At 44.0% G+C, this 24480-nt stretch overlaps 1 protein-coding gene across 3 annotated transcripts in view; it reads right to left on the bottom strand.

Annotated features, from left to right (window-relative positions):
* The window catches only part of LOC148055420 (uncharacterized), a 77494-nt gene that overhangs the window by 41074 nt on the left and 11940 nt on the right, over positions 1-24480 (bottom strand). Inside the window, exons 3-4 of one of the 3 annotated variants that reach the window (XR_015705335.1) lie at positions 18362-18438; positions 16262-16389 (exon numbers count right to left, since the gene is read on the bottom strand). The exons of 1 other annotated variant lie outside the window; for it this stretch is intronic. The gene's annotated coding sequence lies outside the window, so the exon portion shown is untranslated. Of the gene's footprint in view, positions 1-16261; positions 16390-18361; positions 18439-21854; positions 23606-24480 lie in introns of those variants that run through there. One more of the 3 variants, XR_015705334.1, reaches the window with a different exon arrangement.

The following is a 24480-nucleotide window of genomic DNA, read 5'->3' as shown; positions in this document are numbered from 1 at the left end:
AAATTGCTTATCATAAGTTCTGAACAGGCTATGGTTTCAGTTTTCACGAAGTGTTGACCAAACCCTTTTTTGCCCTTGATTAGGCAGCCATACTGAGCAGAGTACTCCCTCCACTCAGGAGGCACAGTTGTTCCACTTCCGTAACAGCCTGCTGGTGTCTGTTTCTGGGGGAGGGAAATTCAAATAAGCAGGTCCTGGTCATGAGGGCTTAGTTAAAATTGCTGATTCAGAAGTATGCATGGTACCTTCTGCCCTCTTTACTGCACACTGGTTTATATTTGACGTGCTACCTGAAGTGATGAGTTTTGTTCATTTTCATCTTCTTGTATAACTCCTGAATGTGGCTTGAACACATTCCCCCACTCAACATGACTGTTATCAAGCTGACAACATGAAGAATCACATGGCAAAAAATGGTGCTTAGGGACATGGTTTAGTGGTGGTCTTTTCCAACCTTAACGATTCTATGATTCTATTAAATATTAATCAAAAGGAATTGACATAGCTGGACCAGTTAAAGCTACTGGAATTAGACTGGTTAGGACCACTATTTTTAAGCACAATAAATCCAAATGGTTAAAAGGTGCAATCAGAAGCTTTTTGAAATACCAATAGTGATGTGCTCTGTAATTTTATTTGTTGTTATAGAGTCAAATTCTCAATACCTGTAGTCTGTGAGTTCCCCCCCCTCCAAAAAAAACCCAAACCACCAAACACTAACAAACATCAGTCTCTATGTCCTCTACTTCAAGAGGAAAAGAAACAAAAGTCAGTAAGAGAAAGGAAGTAGGGAGGGAGAACATCCAAAGATATGACACAGACTGATGAGGAAAATATCCTATTTTTTCTAAGTACAGATTTTTTTGTTAAATGACTGTATTATTTTGGTTTAATAATTACATAGCACTACAAGTTGCAGCTTTTGCAGTAGTCTCCAGACCAGAAGCTTCTTATACAGACCTGCTTTTCAAAAGTAAAGATTATCTCTCGTGACTGAAGCTACATTCAATAAGTTTACATGAAGCCAGCTGTTGTTCCATGCAGAAGGCAGCTTCTGTATTCCTACAGCTTCTGATTTTTAGTGTTTTGGTCTGGTTTTAGTGTGCCTCTGCTACCAACAAAACCAGCATTAACCTCCACAGCCCTCAGAGACATCATGTAACTGACACAATTCTTGTGCTTTTCAAGTACAAGGTTACCTGTTGGCAACAGCTGCAAGGGCAACTCACAGGAAACAGCCCCAAGATTTGCCACAGTCTTGCTACAAACACCTATAGATTGAGCATTTTCGCACCATGATGTTCAGCTAGAGAACATGAAACGGAAGTTCTCAGATGGCCCGTTTAAATCTTTTTGGAATAACTCCAAAATTTAGAGATAACCATTCCAACCTTGTTCACAATTTTACTGATCACAAAGATAGCAATAAATTTATGCATTTCTGTTGACATTCCAAATCAGTTCCATGGCTTCAGAAGTTTTCGATTCAGAAATGCTTTCTTTCATGACAATGCATCTGTACAAAGTTCAAAAAAATAAAAGATTAGTGACACTTAAGTAGGGAATGTAGCAGAAAAATCCCAGCAAGTATAAAAATAATACAAAATTATTTTTATTATGATCTTGATACTTAAACTTGTGGTAGAATTTCCAGCCTGCTGCAGAAATATTAGGGACTTTGCTCAAAGGTGTTTAGTAATTACTCTTCACTTCCTTGTTGTTTTACTGTCCAATGCACAAGAGAGCAGACTGAATCCCTCTTTAAAACAGTGTTTATTTGGATGGCATATAGAAGTAAGTAACCTTAAGTTTCTTAAATCTTTAAGATCAAGGATATTACTCTGAAAATGTTCAAGATTAGTGAAGTCTAAAATAAAAACAGTTCTTATAGAATTTCCACTGTTGTTGAACAGAGAGCTTTGTCTGGAAATCAGGAAAAAAAGGAGAGCTTACCACCTTTGGAAGAAGGGGCAGGCAACTCAGGAGGACTACAAGGATGTTGTGAGGTTATGCAGGGAGAAAATTAGAAAGGCAAAGGCCCAGCTAGAACTTAAACTGGCCACTGCAGTTAAAGATAAAAAAAAAATGTTTTTACAACTATATCAGCGACAAAAGGAGGGCCAAGAAGAATCTCCCTCCTTTGTTGGATGCGGAGGGAAACATTGCCACGAAGGATAAGGAGAAGGCTGAGGTACTTAATGCCTTCTTTGCCTCAGTCTTTAATAGTCAGACTGGTCATCCTCAGGGTTTTCAGGCCCCTGAGCTGGGAGATGGAGATAGGAAGCAGAATGAAGCCCCCATAATCCAAGGGGAAATGGTCAGCGACCTGCTGCACCACTTAGACACACACAAGTCTATGGGGCCACATGGGATCCACCCAAGGGGACTGAGGGAGCTGGCGGAGGTGCTCACCAAGCCACTTTCCATCATTTATCAGCAGTCCTGGTCAATCGGGGAGGTCCCAGATGACTAGAAGTTAGCAAATATGATGCCCCTCTACAAGAAGGGACAGAAGGAGGATCTGGGAAACTACAGGCCTGTCAGCCTGACCTCGGTGCTGGGGAAGGTAATGGAGCAGATCATCCTGAGTGCCATCACACGGCACGTGCAGGACAATTGGGGCATCAGGCTCAGCCAGCATGGGTTCACAAAAGGGAGGTCCTGCTTCACTAACCTGGCCTCCTTCTATGACAAGGTGACCCGCTTAGTGGATGAGGGGAAGGCTGTGGATGTTGTCTACCTGGACTTTAGTAAGGCCTTCGACACCATTTCCCACAGCATTCTCCTGGAGAAGATGGCTGCTCACGGCTTGGAAAAGGGCACTCTGTGCTGGGTTAAAAACTGGCTGGATGGCCGAGCCCAGAGAGTGGTGGTGAATGGAGGCAAATCCAGTTGGCAGCCAGTCACGAGTGGTGTTCCCCAGGGTTCAGTATTGGGGCCAGTTCTGTTCAATATCTTTATCCATGATCTGGATGAGGGGATCGAGTGCACCCTCAGGAAGTTTGCAGGTGACACCAAATTGGGCAGCAGTGTTGATCTGCTGGAGGGTAGGAAGGCCCTACAGAGGGATCTGGACAGGCTGAATTGATGGGCCGAGGCCAACTGCATGAGATTCAACAAGGCTAAGTGCCGGGTCCTGCCCTTGGGTCACAACAACCCCATGCAACGCTACAGGCTTGGGGAGGAGTGGCTGGAGAGATGCCTGGCAGAAAAGGACCTGGGGGTGTTGGTCGACAGCTGGCTGAACATGAGCCAGCAGCGTGCTCAGGTGGCCAAAAGGATGCCAATGGCATCCTGGCTTGTATCAGGAACAGTGTGGCCAGCAGGACCAGGGAGGTGATAGTGCCCCTGTACTCGGCCCTGGTGAGGCTGCACCTTGAGTACTGTGTTCATTTTTGGGCCCCTCACTACAAGAAGGACATCAAGGTGCTGGAGCATGTCCAAAGAAGGGCAATGAAGTTGGTGAAGGGTCTGGAGACCAAGTGTTATGAGGAGCGGCTGAGGGAGCTGGGGTAGTTTAGTCTGGAGAAGAGGAGGCTGAGGGGAGACCTTATTGCTCTCTACAACTCCCTGAAAGGAGGTTGTAGCGAGGTGGGGGTCGGCCTCTTCTCCCTAGTAACAAGGGATAGGATGAGAGGAAAAGGCCTCAAGCTGCGCCAGGGGAAGTTTAGGTTGGATATTAGGAAAAACTTCTTCACTGAAAGGGTAGTCAGGCATTGGAACAGGCTGCTCAGGGAAGTGGTTGAGTCTCCATCCCTGGAGGTATTTAAAAGGCGGGTAGACATGGTGCTTATGGACATGGTTTAGTGGTGGACTTGGCAGTGTTAGGTTAACGGTTGGACTCGATGATCTTAAGGGTCTTTTCCAACCTTAACGATTCTATGATTCTATGAATTCTCCTAGTACTGCTTCAATAAACTGTCCATGAAAGTAATATGGACAAAGATGTTCAGTTCACTAAGCTACAGCAGCTAGCACCAAAAGGAAATTTTTTTTCATTAAGAGCAATGCCAAATGTCTGTTACATAAAAAGCAGCAAAACTTCATTTGATATCAATATAATTACCATATAAGAACCCAAAGATCAAATAAAGATATGTGTTCAAATATTAGTGCCTTCTATTGATAGTTATGATTGAACACTGAGCTAGAAATTTACTTTCTTTTTGGCTGTTGAACTGACAAAAACAATTTAAAAGATTGTCAAAGAAAATATATCAGTGCTGGTAAAGTGTCTTCTTAACATAAAATAGAGTAATTCAGTTTTCCCTCTTCATTGCTACCTCTTAATGGCAGCAATGACCTCCTGGTTTGCACAGCTTGGCAGTTAATGAATACATGGAAGAGGCTGTTCATCAGCAACCAGCAAATATTCCTGATGATCATAACATTATTTGAATCCTCTCTTAACTTTTCACTCCATTTATCCGACTGGGTACTGTACAAGGCACATGCTTACTGAAGACACCCTGATACAAGATAACAGTCAACCAGAACATCACATCAAAAACAAAAGAAAGGCTTGTGATAGTTTGTTCTAAAACAAAAAGAGCAATGACCATTGGAAAGAAGCCAGAACATCTATTTCAATTCATTATCTTTAAATTATTGATTTAGAATTCAGTCTTCCAGAAACTGGGCACATCAAGATTGTCTATTCAACTCTTTAGATGCCTTTAACATAGAGAACACAAAAGCAGTACAGATAGAAAATAGAAAATAGACTAGAGTTGTGGCACTTCTTTCTTCTACCACACAACACACATATGGCCGAGTAAAACTCCTATAAGACAGAGCAAAAGCAGTGAGTAAATAATGGCTGCCTTGCCGTAAGAACATAGGAATAACCTTAAGACACAAAAAATGTCAGTTCAGATACACAATAAAACAAAAAGGAAGCCAGACAGATAAATGTTCACTCTTTGGAGTATTCACATTATAGGATACATTCACAGGACAATTAAACTACCAACATATTAGCCAAGCATTAAGCAATAAAAGCATTCATTCCACACTAAGTTTCTGTATTTTTAAACTCAGAAATACAGGCAGCCCAAACAGAAAAGCCATCAGTTATTATTATTTACTAACAGAAGGAAGAATGATACCATAATACAGAGGCAGAAAAAAACCTCTCTAGCTATTTAAATTAGAATAATTCATTTCACCATACAGTAAGAGTATATTAACACAATGACAGTTCTAGATGGATCAATTAAAAAAAAAAAAAACCACAAAGCAACACAGATTTCAAAGTAGTTAGCAATTTATCTTGGATAATGTACATTAATAGGAAACATTACTGACCAAAGAAACAAGTAAGGAATCCAAAGACATTTCACACTCAGGACACAAAGTTACAGCAGGGGAAAAAAATGAAAGGAAGAAACAGCAGTCCAAAAGTTGTCAAAAAATTAGTGGAATGTTTTCGATTGTATTAAAAGATTTATTTTTGCTGCAAAAGAGAAAAGGCTGCCTTGGCTTTTACAGAACTATTGGCTTTCAAATCCCTGTAAAATTTCTTTTCGACAGGTACTTTTAGAGACTGTCCTGGTTTCAGCTGCAACAGAGTTAACCTTTCTTCCTAGTAGCTGGTATAGTGCTGTGTTTTGGATTTAGGATGAGAATAATGTTGATAACACACTGATGTTCTAGTTGTTGCTAAGTAGTGCTTACACTAGTCAAGGACCTTTCAGCTTCCCATGTTCTGCCAGGTGCCCTAGAAGCTGGGAGGGGACACAGCCAGGACAGCTGACCCAAACTGGCCAAAGGGCTATTCCATACCATATGACGTCATGCTCAGTATATAAATTGGGGGGAGTTGGCTGGGGGGCAGCGATCGCTGCTCGGGAACGTGCTGGGCATTGGTCGGCGGGTGGTGAGCAATTGATTAGAGTATCACTTGCTTTGTATATTATTATTGTATTTTATTATTATTATTACTATTACTACTCCTCCTCCTCCTCCTCTTACTACTATTCTATTTCATTTTACTTCAATTATTAAACTGTTCTTATCTCAACCCACGAGTTTTCTGACTTTCACCCTTCCAATTCTCTCCCCCATCCCACCGGGGTGGGGGGATGAGCGAGCAGCTGTGTGGTGCTTAGTTGCTGGCTGGGGTTAAACCATGACAGTCCTTTATGGCACCCAACGTGGGGAACGAAGGGTTTGAGATAATAACAGATTAACCAGAGTGTATTAAGGAATTTATATCTGTTAACAGTTGCTGGTCATAATATTGATTCATCTGTTCTCGGTATTAGTCTACCTGATCTGCACCATGCTCTTGTTTTTGCAGTACGTGTTAAGGATTGGTGTTGGGTTTTGCAGTTCCCTGTGCTCTGCAGTGATTAGTGATGTTTTGCCTGGGAGATTTGTTATTAAAACACTGACCTTGAGCATTATATGGTATTTGGGTTCTGTAGCGAAGCCATTACTGTACTTCGGGTACCACCTCATGGAGACAATTAGCAATTATACCTCTTCCTCTGAGAGGTTTTTCATGGACGAAATACAGAATGGAACCTTTGCTGCCTTCTTCTATGATGTTCCATCCTTCATTACAACAACTTTTCAGTATCTTGAACAGCCTTGGGTAGTTAAGATATATCTATTGGAATTTCTTGGGAATATTGTTTCAGTTTTGTCTAAGGTTAATAAGAAGCTTAAGAATATCATCCAGAGATCTCCTCCAAGGCTGGATAGTTATGGGTGGCAGGGTGTGTGGGAGAGCATGGGCAAGTACCTAGGACAGTGGGCACCTCCAATGGTTTGGAACTTCACCCCTGAACAAGTGCAGAATCCTGAAAAACTAGTAAAGTATTTGGAAAAAGTATGCTGTCACCCTGGCAACTCCAGAGAGACACAGATCAATAAAATGTGCTGGGGCCTGGCCCATGCCTACCGAGCCCTATTCAACACTATTCAGAACCCACAAGGGGAAGAGAAGGTCTCTGGATATGACGACAAAACAACAGGCGCTGTGGCTACGCCAGGCCTGGCGACAGGCGCTGTGGCTACGCAAGCCCCAGTGACAGGCGCTGAGGCTATGCCAGCCCCAGCGACAGGTGCCACGGCTATGCCAGAGAACCAACCCGTGCCAGTATCAGTTGCCCCTATACACAAGAAAAAATACACAAGAAAATCAGCTCGTTTAGTAAAGGCGGATGATGAACCAGGGCCATCAAGAGAACAGGAGGAGGAAGAGGCAGAACCCACAAATGAGATGGTAACCACCCGATCCCTGTCCCTGAGTGAGCTGCGAGATATGCGAAACGATTTCGGTCCTCGTCCAGGTGAGCACATCATCACCTGGCTGCTCCGATGCTGGGATAATGGGGCCAGTAGCCTGGAATTAGAGGGTAGGGAAGCCAAGCAGCTGGGATCCCTTTCTAGGGAAGGGGGCATTGACAAAGCGATTGGAAAAGGGGCAAAAGCCCTCAGCCTTTGGAGGTGACTCCCTTCAGGCGTGAAGGAAAGGTATCCCTTCAAGGAAGATGTTATATATGTCACCCAGGCAAGCGGACCACCATGGAGAGAAGTATCCAGTACCTGAGGGAATTAGCCATGCTGAAAGTGATTTATAATGACCTGGACAATGAGCAGTTATCCAAAGATCCAGATGAAGTCCAATGCACACGACCCATGTGGCGGAAGTTTGTATGGAGCGCACCATCATCGTACACAAACTCATTGGCAATAACGACCTGGAAAGATGAAGAGGGACCAACGGTGGATGAAATGGCCAGCCAACTCCGACAATACGAAGAAAGTCTCTCTTCCTCCCTACGGGCCTGCATCTTGGCTGTGGAGAAACTGCCTGACATGCTAGCTGAGAAATTATCCCGGGAGTTCCAGCGATTCAAAGAGGACATGTCCTACTCCTCACCTGTATGGACCAGTAACTCAGCCATTAGGAGTAAACGTCCCTCTGTTCAAGAGAGAAGATATAGTGGATACACACCACAAGCCACCCTGGGGTTTTATCTGTGTGACCACGGAGAGGACATGAGGAAGTGGGATGGAACATCTACCTCGACCCTAGAGGCACGGGTATGTGAGTTGCAAGGAAAAACAACTACAAAAGGTGGTTCTTCCAGGAAAATTGCTGTTCCAGTTTCCAGTGAGCAGGTCCCCAGACAGAGCAGAAGGGCTGATTTTGCTTCCGATCTTAATAAAGGGACTTTTGATTCGCATTTACAAGAAGTGAGGAACGAATGCTATGAGCAGGACTAGAGGGGGCCCTGCCTCCAGCCAGGGGGAGGAAAGGGACAACCGGGTGTACTGGACTGTGTGGATTCGATGGCCTGGCACATCAGACCCACAGGAGTATAAAGCCTCTAGTGGACACCGGTGCACAGTGTACCCTAATGCCATCAAGCTATAAAGGGGCAGAACCCATCTGTATTTCTGGAGTGACAGGGGGATCCCAACAGCTGACTGCATTGGAGGCTGAAGTTACCTTAACCAGGAAGGAGTGGCAGAAGCACCCCATTGTGACTGGCCCAGAGGCTCCATGCATCCTTGGCATAGACTACCTCAGGAGAGGGCATTTCAAGGACCCAAAAGGGTACCCGTGGGCTTTTGATATAGCTGCCTTGGAGACGGAGGAAATTAAACAACTGTCTACCCTGCCCGGTCTTTCAGAGGACCCTTCTGTTGTGGGGTTGCTGAGGGTCAAAGAACAACAGGTGCCAATCGCTACCACAACGGTGCACTGGCAGCAATATCGCACCAACAGAGACTCCCTGATTCCCATCCACAAGTTGATTCGTCAACTGGAGAGCCAAGGAGTGATCGGCAAGACTCGCTCACCTTTTAACAGTCCCCTATGGCCAGTGCAAAAGTCTAATGGAGAGTGGAGACTAACAGTAGACTATCGGGGCCTGAACGAAGTCACGCCACCACTGAGCGCTGCCGTGCCAAACATGCTAGAACTTCAATACGAAGTGGAGTCAAAGGCAGCCAAGTGGTATGCCACCATTGATATCGCTAATGTGTTTTTCTCAATCCCTTTGGCGGCAGAGTGCAGGCCACGGTTTGCCTTCACTTGGAGGGGTGTCCAGTACACCTGGAATCGACTGCCCCAGGGGTGGAAACACAGCCCCACCATTTGCCATAGACTGATCCAGACTGCATTGGAACAGGGTGGGGCTCTGAAACACCTGCAATACATTGATGACATCATCGTGTGGGGCAATAAAGCAGAAGAGGTTTTTGAGAAAGGAAAGAAAAAAGTCCAAATCCTTCTGGAGGCCGGCTTTGCCATAAAACAAAGTAAGGTCAAGGGACCTGCACAGGAGATCCAGTTTTTAGGAAAAACATGGCAAGATCATAGAATCATAGAATCACAGAATCGTTAGAGTTTGGAAAAGACCCTTAAGATCATCGAGTCCAACCGTTAACCTAACACTGCCAAGTCCACCACTAAACCATGTCCTCAAGCACCACGTCTACCCGACTTTTAAACACCTCCAGGGATGGAGACTCAACCACTTCCCTGGGCAGCCTGTTCCAGTGCCTGACTACCCTTTCGGTGAAGAAGTTTTTCCTAATATCCAACCTAAACTTCCCCTGGTACAGCTTGAGGCCGTTTCCTCTCATCCTATCCCTTGTTACTAGGGAGAAGAGACCGACCCCCACCTCGCTTCAACCTCCTTTCAGGTAGTTGTAGAGAGCAATAAGGTCTCCCCTCAGCCTCCTCTTCTCCAGGCTAAACAACCCCAGCTCCCTCAGCCACTCCTCAGAAGACTTGTTCTCTAGACCCTTCACCAACTTCGTTGCTCTTCTTTGGACGCGCTCCAGCACCTCAATGTCCTTCTTGCAGTGAGGGGCCCAAAACTGAACACAGTACTCGAGGTGCGGCCCCACCAGGGCCGAATACAGGGGCACTATCACCTCCCTGGTCCTGCTGGCCACACTGTTCCTGATACAAGCCAGGATGCCATTGGCCCTCTTGGCCACCTGAGCACGCTGCTGGCTCATGTTCAGCCAGCTGTCGACCAACACCCCCAGGTCCTTTTCTGCCAGGCATCTCTCCAGCCACTCCTCCCCAAGCCTGTAGCGTTGCATGGGGTTGTTGTGACCCAAGTGCAGGACCCGGCACTTAGCCTTGTTGAATCTCATACAGTTGGCCTCGGCCCATCGTTCCAGCCTGTGCAATGATGGACATCGTCTGATCCCAATGGATGTAATCAGCAAAATAACAGCCATGTCTCCACCAACCAGCAAATAGGAAACGCAAGCTTTCTTGGGCGTTGTGGGTTTTTGGAGAATGCATATTCCAAATTACAGTCTCATTGTAAAGCCCTCTCTATCGAGTGACCCGGAAGAAGAACGATTTCAAAAGGGGCCCTGAGCAACGAAAAGCCTTTGAACAAATTAAACAGGAGATATAGTTCATGCAGTCGCCCTTGGGGCAGTCCGGGCAGGACAAGATGCAAAAAATGTGCTCTACACCGCAGCCAGGGAGAATGGCCCTACCTGGAGCCTCTGGCAGAAAGCACCAGGGGAGACTCGAGGTCGACCCCTAGGGTTTTGGAGTCAGGGATACAGAGGATCCAAGGCCCGCTATACTCCAACTGAAAAAGAGATATTGGCAGCATATGAAGGGGTTCGAGCTGCTTCGGAAGTGGTTGGTACTGAAGCACAGCTCCTCTTGGCACCCCGACTGCTGGTGCTGGGCTGGATGTTCAAAGGAAGGATGCCCTGTACACATCATGCAACTGATGCTACGTGGAGTAAGTGGCTCACACTGATCACACAACGGGCTCAAACAGTCGCCCAGGAATCTTGGAAGTGATCATGGACTGGCCAGAAGGCAAAGATTTCAGAATATCGCCAGAGGAGGAGGTGACGCATGCTGAGGAAGCCCCACCGTATAATAAACTGCCAGAAAATGAGAAGCAATATGCCCTGTTCACTGATGGGTCCTGTCGTCTGGTGGGGAAGCATCGGAGGTGGAAGGCTGATGCATGGAGTCCTATGCGACAAGTCGCAGAAACTGCTGAAGGAGAAGGTGAATCGAGTCAGTTTGCAGAGGTGAAAGCCATCCAGCTGGCTTTAGATATTGCTGAACGAGAAAAGTGGCCAATGCTCTATCTCTATACTGACTCATGGGGAGGCCTGGCAGATTGATTAGATCACACTCCCACAAACCCGCCAAGGCAAGCGCCATGTGCTCACCATGGTGGAAGCAACCACCGGATGGATGGAAACATATCCTGTGCCCCATGCCACCGCCCGGAACACTATCCTGGGCCTCGAAAAGCAAGTCCTATGGCAACATGGCACCCCAGAAAGAACTGAGACAGACAACGGGACTCATTTCCGAAACAGCCTCATAGGCACCTGGGCCAAAGAGCATGGCATTGAGTGGGTATATCACATCCCCTATCATGCACCAGCCTCGGGGAAAATTGAATGATACAATGTTAAGACTACACTGAGAGCAATGGGTGGTGGGACATTTAGACGCTGGGATACACATTTAGCAAAGGCCACCTGGTTAGTCAACACTAGGGGATCTGCCAATCGAGCTGGCCCTGCCCAATCAAGACTTTTACACACTCTAGAGGGAGATAAAGTCCCTGTAGTGCACATAAAGAATATGATGGGGAAGACAGTCTGGGTTACCCCTGCCTCGGGAAAAGGCAAACCCATTCGTGGAATTGCTTTTGCTCAAGGACCTCAGTGCATTTGGTGCGTGATGCAGGAGGATGGGGAAATCCAATGTGTACCTCAAGGGGATTTGATTTTGGGTGAGAATAGCCAATAAATTGAATTGTATAATGTTAATTGCTATGTAATACTGTATGTCATCACTTCTGTGGTTGCTATATGCCATATCAATGGTATTGCAGTAAGAATCGCACAGATTAATGAGGAATGAACTCTGAGGAAACCAAGCAAAGTGCAGCGGTGATGGAACCCGAACTGGCTTCAGCATGCAACAATCCAACACCACACACCATCTCTCCTGCCCTGAAAGACTGTTATGATGGATGAAGCCCAAAGTCATGGACTAAATGCTCGGCAAACTTTTTAGAGGGATGGCCCATAGTCTAAGGAAATGATACCTGTGTGTATATATCAAAAGACAGAAAAAGTGTTGGTGATTAATTGGAACGTATTGGAAAGTGTGGGACCTGGGCATGACGTAGATGGTATAGAATAAGGGGTGGTCTATGGGGCCAGATGGGATCCACCCGAGGATACTGAGGGAGCTGGCAGAGGAGCTCACCAAGCCATTTTCCACCATTTACCAGCAGTCCTAGTCAACCGGGGAGGTCCCAGATGACTGGAAGTTAGCAAATGTGACACCCATCTACAAGAAGGGCCAGAAGGAGGATCCGGGGAACTACAGGCCTGTCAGCCTGACCTCGGTGCTGGGGAAGGTCATGGAGCAGATCATCTTGAGTGCCATCACACGGCACGTACAGGACAACCAGGGGATCAGGCCCAGCCAGCACTGGTTCGTGAAGGGAAGATTCTGCTTGGCTAACCTGGTCTCCTTCTCCACAAGGTGTCCCGCTTAGTGGATGAGGGGAAGGCTGTGGATGTTGTCTACCTGGACTTTAGTAAGGCCTTCGACACCATTTCCCACAGCATTCTCCTGGAGAAGATGGCTGCTCACGGCTTGGATAAGGGCACTCTGCGCTGGGTAAAAAAATGGCTGAATGGCAGAGCCCAGAGAGTGGTGGTGAATGGAGGCAAATCCAGTTGGCGACCGGTCACAAGTGGTGTTCCCCAGGGCTCAGTGGTGGGGCCGGTACTGTTCAATATCTTTATCCATGATCTGGATGAGGGGATCGAGCGCATCCTCAGGAAGTTTACAGATGACACCAAGTTTGGGGGAAGTGCTGATCTGCCTGAAGGTAGGAAGGCCCTACAGAGGGACCTGGACAGGCTGGATCAATGGTCTGAGGCCAATTGTATGAGATTCAACAAGGCTAAGTGCCAGGTCCTGCACTTGGGTCACAGCAACCCCATGCAACGCTACAGGCTTGGGGAAGAGTGGCTGGAGAGCTGCCTGGCAGAAAAGGACCTGGGGGTGTTGGTCGACAGCTGGCTGAACATGAGCCAGCAGCGTGCTCAGGTGGCCAAGAGGGCCAATGGCATCCTGGCTTGTATCAGGAACAGTGTGGCCAGCAGGACCAGGGAGGTGATAGTGCCCCTATACTCGGCACTGGTGAGGCCGCACCTCGAGTACTGTGTTCAGTTTTGGGCCCCTCACTACAAGAAGTACATCGAGGTGCTGGAGCATGTCCAAAGAAGGGCAACAAAGCTGGTGAAGGGTCTAGAGAACAAGTCTTATGAGGAGCGACTGAGGGAGGTGGGGTTGTTTAGTTTGGAGAAGAGGAGGCTGAGGGGAGATCTTATTGCTCTCTACAACTACCTGAAAGGAGGTTGTAGTGAGGTGGGGGTCGGTCTCTTCTCCCTAGTAACAAGGGATAGGACAAGAGGAAACGGCCTCAAGCTGTGCCAGGGGAGATTTAGCTTAGATATTAGGAAAAATTTCTTCACGGAGAGAGTGGTTAGGCATTGGAACAGGCTGCCCAGGGAAGTGGTGCAATCACAGTCCCTGGAAGTATTCAAAAAACGTGTGGATGTGGTGCTTAGGGACATGGTTTAGAGGTGGACCAGGCAGTTAGGTTAACAGGTTGGACTCGATGATCTCAGAAGTCTTTTCCAGCCTTACCGATTCTATGATTCACCATCCTTATACAGTGGCAATGTATAATATATACATCATGTATAATATATACAATATATAATATATACATTATGTATAATATATACAATACAGGCTCAGTTCCAAGAGGGGAAGGTTTGAGATGTCGTTAGCATGGTTGGCTTTGGTTATCCTGCAATAATTGTGGCCCATGTCATCCTGGGTGGTGTATTAATAACTGTTATAAAGGTCATTGGGAGAACCATCATCGAGGTTGGGGCTGGGGAAATATAACCAGAAAAGGAGCAGACAGATACATAAACTGGTGCTGTGCATGCAGGTGGCACCAACCACCCAGTGAAGAAGAGTTAGCCGTGAGACTCAATGTTTTATTACTGGATTATCTTCAACACCTTCTTAAAATAGGAGTAGAGTGGATTACCCTAGTTCTGGTATTAACCCTTCTTTGTATAGGTGTTTTGGTTCTTTTTCTTTTATACATTTGGTCAAAACCAGCAGGCAAACCGTAGCCAAAATGGGCTCAACTATGCATTGTCGACCCCATTCTGTGAGAGTTATTCTCAAAACTGTGTTAGTACAATACCTTTCTTTACTGCTTTTACTAATACCCCCTGGTCTTACTTATAAGGAACACAATTCCTTTGTGTCATTGGCCCATCAAGTGGCCAACCTAACTAACCAAACAGATTGTTGGGTATGAGCCCATACCCCATTAACTCCCAGAATAGGTATACCCCTTATCATGATTCCTTTGACCTTAGTTGAATTGGAAGCGACAGAGAACTATACTTATAATAATCCCTCCAATTCACCTTTCTGGAATAAGACTCTTAACTCAGACCAAATATCAGGATTGGGAATATACAGCCACAGTGCTAACAGAAGGAACTTTCTGTTTTACTCATAACCAGTCTGACCAATATGCCTACCCAGTAGGAAACAGCTCATGCCTCATAACTCAGTGGAGAGATGGTTTAAAAACTGGTTTAAAAACACCCACACTTTCTGTAAAGTTCAAACCCTGTTTTTTTGAAACTATGAGCTTCAGGCCACAGAGGAACAATTGCAGTAACATCTCAACGTATTACAGCAGAATGAGCTACAAGTGGTGGAAAGGTAAAGGACAATGTAGTTTAAATGGAACTTGGGTATCTGAAGACGAAGATGGTTTTGACCGTCTGTTGGGAAGATATGGGATTTTAATCTTACATACCAGTGTACTAACGAGTAGACATTACTCCCCATTTTGGGCCCTACAAGGTCATTATTTTGTCTGTGGCTGAAAAGCTTATACTACTGGCCAATTGGACAGGCAGTTGTTATGTAGCCCGTGGGGTGACATATTTACACATTACTTCTAAATTACCTCAGGGAACAATTAGGAACGTCAGAGAAACTTCCCTCATTGAAACTCGAGAACAAACTCTTCAAAGACTAGAAGAGGCACTAGATAGCACACGGAGAAATCCACTAACAGAGGGAAAACTAATAGGATGTTCCATTTCAGGAATAATTCCGTTAGTGACCAGCCCCACCATTGCTTGTGTAGGCCGATATACCATCAGACTACAAATGGTCTTAGAAAAGGTTGCTTTAGAACTTGAAGACTCTATCAATGATCTAGGAACAGCCATTGAATCCCTCAGGGAGGAGATGCAGCAAGTAAGAATCTTTTCCCTCCAAACTAGGTTAGCCTTAGATTATCTCGTGGCATCTCAAGGAGGCGTGTGTGCATTAACTGGATCTCAATGTGGTATCTATATAAATGACAGTTCCCATGAGATATATCAAAAGGTGACTGAGGCAGAAACACTGTCCTGGTTTCAGCTGGGATAGAGTTAATTTTCTTCCTAGTAGCTGGTATAGTGCCGTGCTTTGGATTTAGGATGAGAATAATGTTGATAACACACTGATGTTTTAGTTGTTGTTGAGTAGTGCTTACACTAGTCAAGGACTTTTCAGCTTCCCATACTCTGCCAGGTGCCCTAGAAGCTGGGAGGGGGCACAGCCAGGACAGCTGACCCAGACTGGCCAAAGGGCTATTCCATACTGTATGATGTCATGCTCAGTATATAAGATGGGGGGAGTTGGCTGGGGGGCAGGGATCGCTGCTCGGGGACGTGCTGGGCGGGTGGTGAGCAATTGTATAGTGTATCACTTGCTTTGTATATTATTATTGTATTTATTATTATTATTATTATTATTATTATTATTATTATTATTATACTATTATTACTACTTCTACTACTACTCCTTTTACTACTATTCTATTTCATTTTACTTCAATTATTAAACTGTTCTTATCTCAACCCATGAGTTTTCTGACTTTCAACCTTCCAATTCTCTCCCCCATCCCACTGGGGTGGGGGGAGTGAGCGAGCGGCTGTGTGGTGCTTAGTTGCTGGCTGGGGTTAAACCACAACAAACACATGCCCGCAAAGGAGCCCAAAGTGCATACAACCCCCTGAAAGTGACTGGTTACAAAACTTGTTCTCTGGATGGGGTTTTTCACCATGGTTTAGTAGTTTATTTAGTTCATTGCTAAAAAGTCTTTTACCCGTGGTTATTATGCTTCTGATAGCCTGCTGTGTTTTTACTTGTATTCAGAATTGTTTAAAGAATATGCTTGTGAAATCTATACAAGGGTATCGAAGAGTCCTCATACAAGATAAACTATAGATGGGCAGGGATGCCTGAAAAAAACAAAGGGAGGACTGTTAGAGAAGGAGTTTGATTAACTGTATTCTTCTCTCTGAATAGTCTCGTTTAGCATTAGTAGCTTAGCACTAGTAGCTAAAGTAGTTGAAGCCTTAGGCCGCAAGAGCTGACCGAGAATAAACTTTCTGATAAAACTAATGCTGCTAACACAGAACTAGCTGAATCCAGCAGATTTTTTTTCCCATGACACTACCCTCCAATTCTCATCTTTAATAGCATCATTTAAAATTTTATCTTGGGCATTTAATATGAAAGATATGCTTATAATACAAAGAAAATACAAGAAAAAATAATACTTAAAGACATACATATTAGCAAATTAGATGTGAGCTTCCATGGCATTATGCAGCAGGAGACTAAAATGCAGAAACATTGTACAGCTATCATGGAACTACATATGGACTACTGCATTCAGCTTAACTAGCATCAAAAACACACTGACAAACTGAAGGAAACAGAGAAAAGCAACAAAAATGTTTGGATGTCTTTAGCGATAGACAAAAATATTGAAAGGGACAACAGAATTTATATCCTTGTGTCCTTCTTCATCAAGTAAAAAGGAAAATAATTACTTGGGTAGCATAAAAGTGTCTATAGGAGTATTATTTTACAAAAGATTTGATTAAGAAAGTGAAAAATACCATTCAAAAGCAGAAACACCTCTTATTGATAAGATCTTTCAAATGATGGGATATCTTCAAGTACAGAAAATGTACAGAACAGTGATCACCAACTATAGCTATCAGTTTATGCATGGCCACCATAAAAAAAATACATTTTCAAATCTGTACTGGTTTTGGCTGGGATAGAGTTAATTTTCTTCATAGTAGCTTATATGGTGCTATGTTTTGGATTTGTGATGAAAACAGCGTTGATAATACAGAGATGTTTTAGTTATTGCTGAACAGTGCTTACATGGCATCAAGTCCTTTTCTGCTTCTCAGACTGCCCCTCCAGCGAGTAGGCTGGGGGTGCACAAGAAGTTGGGAGGGGACACAGCTGGGACAGATGATCCCAACTGACCAAAGGGATATTCCATACCATATGATGCTGTGCTCAGCAATAAAAAGCTGAGGGGAAGAAGGAGGAAGTAGAGGGATGTTTGGAGTTATGGCGTTTGTCTTCCCAAGTAACCATTACGCGTGATGGAGCTGCTTTCCTGGAGATGGCTGAACACCTGCCTGCCAATGGGAAGTAGTGAATGAATCCCTTATTTTGCTCTGCTTGTGCATGCTTTTGCTTTACCTATTAAACTGTCTTTATCGCAACCCATGAGTTTTCTCACTTTTACCCTTCCAGTTCTCTCCCCCATCGCACTGTGGGGGAAGTGAGTGAGCAGCTGTGTGGTGCTTAGTTGCTGGCCAAGGTTAAACCATGACAAACTCCTTGGCTCAATACCTTGCAAGACCTGAGCCTGCTTAAAAGCTGTAATCCCTGCTTCTCTTCATGGAGTATCAACTGTACTACAATACACAAATCATTTTATAATGTCTCTTACACTAACTTCCTGAATGACTGAACCAGTCCAGGGGCTATGAAAGCAAAGAAAGTTATCAGTGCTTTGATCTCAACGGGTCCCACTGAATAAACAGGTTCTAAACCCAAGGGTGAAAAAAAGAACCATAACCCTGTAAGTCAAATGAAGTTTGCCACCAATCTGAATGGGACTAGGAATTTTTAAAATAGTGAGGAGACTACCAAAGAACACAAGGAAGGGGGAAATTTTATCAAAAGTCTATTTCCCCAAGAAGTCAATACTGGGATTCTGCCTACTTGCATTCCTCTTTCATTTCAGTTCACTACAATTTTTAGCAAGACATTAAGAACATCTCTTAGCATTGCTGAATGCTTGTAAACACCAGCTGGTTTCTATCCCATTCCAGGGAATGAAGTCACATCATACATTCTTCACTTTTAAAAGAAACCATTTCCTTAATTCTGCATTACCTTAATAATAGAAGGTGTTCCACCTATCATCTGTGGTTTGGGGACCAACTGACACTAGAACTTGATGATTTCTTCTGCTAAATAAAAGAGAGACATAACAAATGTCAGAAATTTTTATGAAGAAAAAGGAAAGCCAAGTAGAATTCTATATTAAAAATAATTAGGAGTCCATTAGAACATTTTATGCACAATCAAGTCATCCAAAAATAACTTCTCCTATGTAACTTTGATTCACATAGACTTATTTCAGACAGGTTTGCCAAGACCAGAATAGGCTGAATTCTTTTGTACTGTTTTCTGGAGTATATATAAATGTATGCTACTTCCTATGGCAGAGATACTAATTTTAATTAATCATTAAACCAACAGTAATCATATACATAAACAGTGACAATTTAGGAGTAAGATTTTAATTAAAAGTTCCAGTGAAAATAAGATGGGCAAGCAATTGCTACACAGAAATAAATTGAATGGCAATGCAGAAGGTAACATTACACCTCAGACAGGGAAGTAAATATACAAAATTAAGGGCAGAATGATGGCTTTTCTAGTTTAATAAATATACTTGCAACTGAAACAAAAACATGACTTTTCCTGCGAACCTCCAGTTCTGCACCAATGCAATTCCATTATTAGCAAGTATCACTGGAACAACTAACTCAGTGATTGCTGAAATCACATGTAACAAAGACTAGGAAAATCAGCTGTTAGTAATCATAGAATCATAGAATATCTTGAGTTGGAAGGGACCCATAAGGACTGAGTGCAATTCCCTGCTCCTCGCAGGACTACCTAAAACTAAACTATAAGAGTAAGAGCATCATCCAGACGCTCCTTGAACTCGGACAGGCTTGGTGCCGTGACCACTTCCCTGGGGAGCCTGTTCCAGTGACCGACCACCCTCTCAGTGAAGAACGTTTTCCTAATGTCCAATCTGAACTTCCCCAACGCAGATTCATACCATTAATAATGAACACAGTAAAAAGTATCAGATTTTTGGAAGCGGAAGATGGGTAAGACCTATCATTTTGTCTGATGAGTGGTAATTCAAGATTTACAACTGAACACTTCAGTGATTCTCTACAAGTAGGGAAGTCTGCAGAATGATGGTTCAAAGATCCAAAAAGCAAACTTGTATTCAAACTCAGAACCACCAGTTTTCAAATAATCAGACACTTGGGACTAAAACACTGGTAGTCTCATAGTTCCCTTTCATTGAGGTAATTGCCACCTCATGTTCTCTTTCTGATTTAGCTCTAAAACCAGGAGAGAATCTCACATAAACAAAGCTGCACATTCAAGATTAAAGTAGTCCACCTCTACATAATCAACCTCCAGTCAGAGCCCAGGGCAGAGGATCATATTCTGTTGCCATTTACATAAGATTAACATCACAAAAATTTGACCCAACAGTACAGATTCTGACACAAAGTAGGACATTTACCTCAAAGATTTCGCACTTTGTACTAGTCACACTGAAAACAATGACATCCAAGTAGGACATCACAGTATGCTACAAAAACACAAGGGTAATGGCGATTTCCCCATTATAATCCATCTCTTTCGTTCCCTTTAGAAACTGGTCTTTAGAACTGGTCTTCCAGTTCTATGTGACAATGTTCCTAGAAGCAGGTGAAGGAGGCATGATGTATTATAGTTTTGTAGAGCCAGTACTGAGATCCAGAACATCTTGGATTTTCTCTCTGATGTAGTACATTAAAGACTCGGTAATGAGCATTATCCACAAACCCTCCCATTCAACTTTTAAATAAGTTAAGTTGCTGAAAGAACACAAGATTTAAGTGCTGCCTTTCCATTTAAAAAACAAACAAACAAACAAACAAACAAACAAACAAACCAAGAAAACCACCAAACTCCATAAGTTCTCAATGTCTATCTCAGGGCCAGCTGAAATTACAGCCATTGGTTCAGAACAGGAAGTTGTCAATAGTACTTAAAAGGTGTTCAGAACTTACTTTTGGAATTCAATAATATGAGGGGGCATTCATTATTAAGGCGTTTTTCTTCTGAACCAGCTGCTACGGGTACTGAGTCCTTTCCTTCCCAGGAAGTGGCGGGACATCATCTGCTGATGGGAAGTAGAAAATAAATCTTCTTGGCTTGCTTTGCTTCTGCACACGGCCTTTGCTTTTTTCTTCATTAAACTGCTTTTATCTTGATCCATGAGTTTTTCACCTTATTTTCTCCCCCCCATCCTGCTGAGGAGGAGGAGTGAGAGAGTGGCTTGGTGGGCACCTGGCAGCCAGCCAAGATCAACCCACCACTGAGAAAATATAATGAACGGCTCGTGGGTCAAGATAAGGATGGGGAGAGATCATTCACCAATTACCGGCACAGGTAAAACAGACTCGGCTTGGGGAAATTAGCTTAATTTATTACCAATCAAATCAGAGAAGGGTAATAAGAAAGAAAATAAAATCTTAAAACACCTTCCCCCCGCCCCTCCCTTCTTCCCAGGCTCAACTTCACTCCTGATTTCTCCACCTGCTCCCCCTGAGCGGTGCAGGGGGATGGGGAATGGGGGTAGCGGTCAGTTCATCACACATTGTCTCTGCCACTCCTTCCTCCTCACAATCTTCCCCTGCTCCAGCGTGGGGTCCCTCCCATGGGAGACAGTCCTCCACGAACTTCTCCAAAGTGGGTCCTTCCCATGGGCTGCAGTTCTTCACAAACTGCTCCAGTGTGGGTCCCTTCCATGTGTCCTTTCCATGGGGTGCAGTCCTTCAGGAACAGACTGCTCCAGCATGGGTCCCCCACGGGGTCACAGGTCCTGCCTGCAAACCTGCTCCAGCATGGGCTTCTCTCCACAGGGCCACAGGTCCTGCCAGAAGCCCGCTCCAGTGCAGGCTCCCCATGGGGTCACAGCCTCCTTTGGGCACATCCACCTGCTCTGGCGTGGGGTCCTCCACGGGCTGCAGGTGGATATCTGCTCCACTGCGGACCTCCATAGGCTGCAGAGGGACAGCCTGCCTCACCATGGTCTTCGCTGCAGGGGAATCTCTGCTCTGGTGCCTGGAGCACCTCCTCCCCCTCCTTCTTCACTGACCTTGGTGTCTGCAGAGTTGTCTCTCTCACATGTTCTCACTCCTCTCTTCTGGCTGCTGTTGCACAGCAGTTTTTTTCCCTTCTTAAATATGTTATCCCAGAGGTGCTACCACCGTCGCTGATTGATTGGCTCAGCTTTGGCCAGTGGCGAGTCCATCTTTGAGCCAGCTGGCATTGGCTCTATCAGACATAGGGGAAGCTTCTGTCATCTTCTCACAGAAGCCACCCCTGTAGCCCCCCTGCTACCAAAAACTTGCCATGCAAACCCAATAGAACCACACAGACACAAGCCTTTTTTTTTTTTCCAGTCTGAACTAGCAACAGTAAACAACCTTTATTTAGAGTGAAATAAACCCTTTTTCTGAGCATAAACTTAATTATGTTAATCAATTAAATAATATGGGGGGGGAATGGTTAATGCTAACATTTCTCTGTTTCATGGTAAGTGGAACAGTGATGAAGGTACAGGTGGGAGAGAGAGAAGGAAAAGAAAAAAAAAAAAGAAATACAAAATAAATTATTTTATTCCATGTTAGAGAAAGACTACTTGGAGGTAAGCCATATGGAAAGTTAGACCACACCAGTAGTCTATTCAGTATTCTTTACTGAATATTATATAAGATAGGCTAAATAGATATTTTAGTTCCCAGGATTATCTTTTGAAAGTAACTTCTTTGGTATCTACCTCAATACATTTATAAAAGGAAAAAGATCGGCAACATTATGCTACTAGGTTCATCCTTCTCTTAGGCTTAGTAAAATAATGCTGTTGTGTGCTTCCCCAATATCCTCTACACAATGCTCCCTCCAGGCAAACTAGCTCTGATACTCTTTATCAACATAGCAGTTGATGCTGTTCCCATCTTCTCCCCCTTCTAGAAGTTTTCATATTTTTCTGTGAGTCTCAGCCCCAAGCAGCTAAAGGAAGAATCATCTTGCAGCTGTACTCACATCTGGCTTCCCAACCTGATAATAACAGACTCAATGCATTATCAAAGCATAGCTTCTTTATGAAATGAATTAGAAGAATCAACAGCCTATACAGAATTATGTGTGAAGGAATAAATGCTGTGGCATACAGATACTTATGAAGTCTACTCTTCATTATTAGCAGTGGCTTTAAAACAAAAAGCCAAAACACTATTTTCATAACAGAACTTGAATTCCTCCATGTTTAATAAAGTAGGCATAAAATACATATTCCTTTTATATGCAGATTTTCCCAGTAAAGAAATGCAATAAGATTTATGGCTAGAAATATTGATTAAATGTTGATAATTAATGGACTATATAATTCAATTGTTTGTTATGATTTTGCAATGAGAACGAATACAGTTCTGTTGTTTTCTTTTAAGATAAAACCCATCACATTAGGAAAGAATGTGCAATCTCTGTTCTGGAAATGCTTTTGACAACCCTAAGCAGTATTTCAGTTTCAGGCCCTTCTTGGCTGCAGCAGCACACTGTTCACTCATATTGAGCTTCCTGTCCACCAGGACCCCCAGGTCCCTCTCCACGGAGCTGCTCTCCAGCCAGGTGGATCCCAGTCTGTGCTGCACTCCTGGATTATGTTTTCCCAGGTGCAAGACCTTACACTTGTCCTTGTTAAACTTCATAAGGTTCCTGTTAGCCCACTCTTCCAGCCTATCCAGATCTTCCTGCAGGGTGGCTCTGCCTTCCAGAGTGTCTACTTCCCCACTCAGTTTGGTGTCATCTGCGAACTTCATCAGGCTACACTTGATCCCGTTATCCAGATCACTTATGAAGATACTGAATAGTGTTGGGACCAATATCGATCCCTGGGGGACCCCACCTGTGACGGGTTGCCAGTTTGAAAAAGAGCTATTTACCATCGCCCTTTGGGTGCGGCCCGCCAGCCAATTCCTCACCCACCGCACAGACCATTTGTCTAGGCCATAACGCATCAGTTTCTCCAGGAGGAGGCCATGGGGAACTGTATCCAAAGCCTTGGAGAAGTCCAAGTAGACAACGTCGACTGCTCACCCCATGTCAACCGAGCAGGTCACTTTATCATAGAAGGCCACCAGATTTGTCAGGCACGATCTGCCCTTGGTGAAGCCATGTTGGCTTTATCCAATCACGTGCTTCATTTGACTTGTGATGGCCCCCAGGAGGATTCGTTCCATAGAGGATGTATGTCCATAAAGGATGTATGTCCTGTTAAGTAAAGAATAATGAGCTAAGCAAGCAGCACATATTTTGTTTATGCTGCTTGAAAGCATGACTCTAGATGGTAGGATTTGTTAGGGAGGGTCCTGTTTCATACCATATCTGGTAAGAATGGCCCCATTCTAAGCTAAGGCTTCCAATTCCTAAGGTATATGACCCTGTCTTTCTTCTAATACAGCATTTTTACATTCAGACACTGGTGATGCACAGACTAGATTTTTAGACTGATACGGTAGCTCTGCTTGGTATTTCACTCTACAACAATAAAAAGAATAGCTCTTTCCAGATCATAATAACACAATCACATGACAATCATATGAATCAATTCAAAACAGAGTAGGGGCATTTCAGAGCATTCTACATGCATGTTACCATACAAACACACACAATGGGAGTGTTTGGTTTGCATCAAAATTATAAATTACACATGTAATCATGCACTAAAGTACACTTCAGCCTTCAATGGATAATGTCATATTTATATTTTTTAAATACACTGGAACTTAATATTTCCAAAGTTAACTAATCTGAACAACAACCAGCTGAATTCTAGCCTATCACCTGTTTCTTCTACAAACGTTATTTTTAATGCATACACTTCAAAGTCATTTATTCTGTCTTATGTCAAAATATTATTAAAATAAAAGCTCAGTACTGTATCTAAACCACCAAAGAATCTTACTCTGAAATCCACAAACTCAATCAAACTAGTGCTTTAGTATGCATCATAGAAGATTAGGGAGGGATTACAATTTGTACTTGAATCAATTTAGCCAAGAATCCCATAAAAAGAGTTCCTGTTTTGCCACCCCTTTGTCCCCAAGAGCCTCTGAAGGGGCAATACTGAACACAGTATTCAGCGA

The sequence above is a fragment of the Nipponia nippon genome, unplaced genomic scaffold (genome assembly GCF_047370975.1).
Source record: "Nipponia nippon isolate SJK-2023a ecotype South Korea unplaced genomic scaffold, ASM4737097v1 scaffold_22, whole genome shotgun sequence".
Classification (NCBI taxonomy): Eukaryota; Metazoa; Chordata; class Aves; order Pelecaniformes; family Threskiornithidae; genus Nipponia; species Nipponia nippon.
This window is presented reverse-complemented; position numbering and strand designations above follow the sequence as displayed.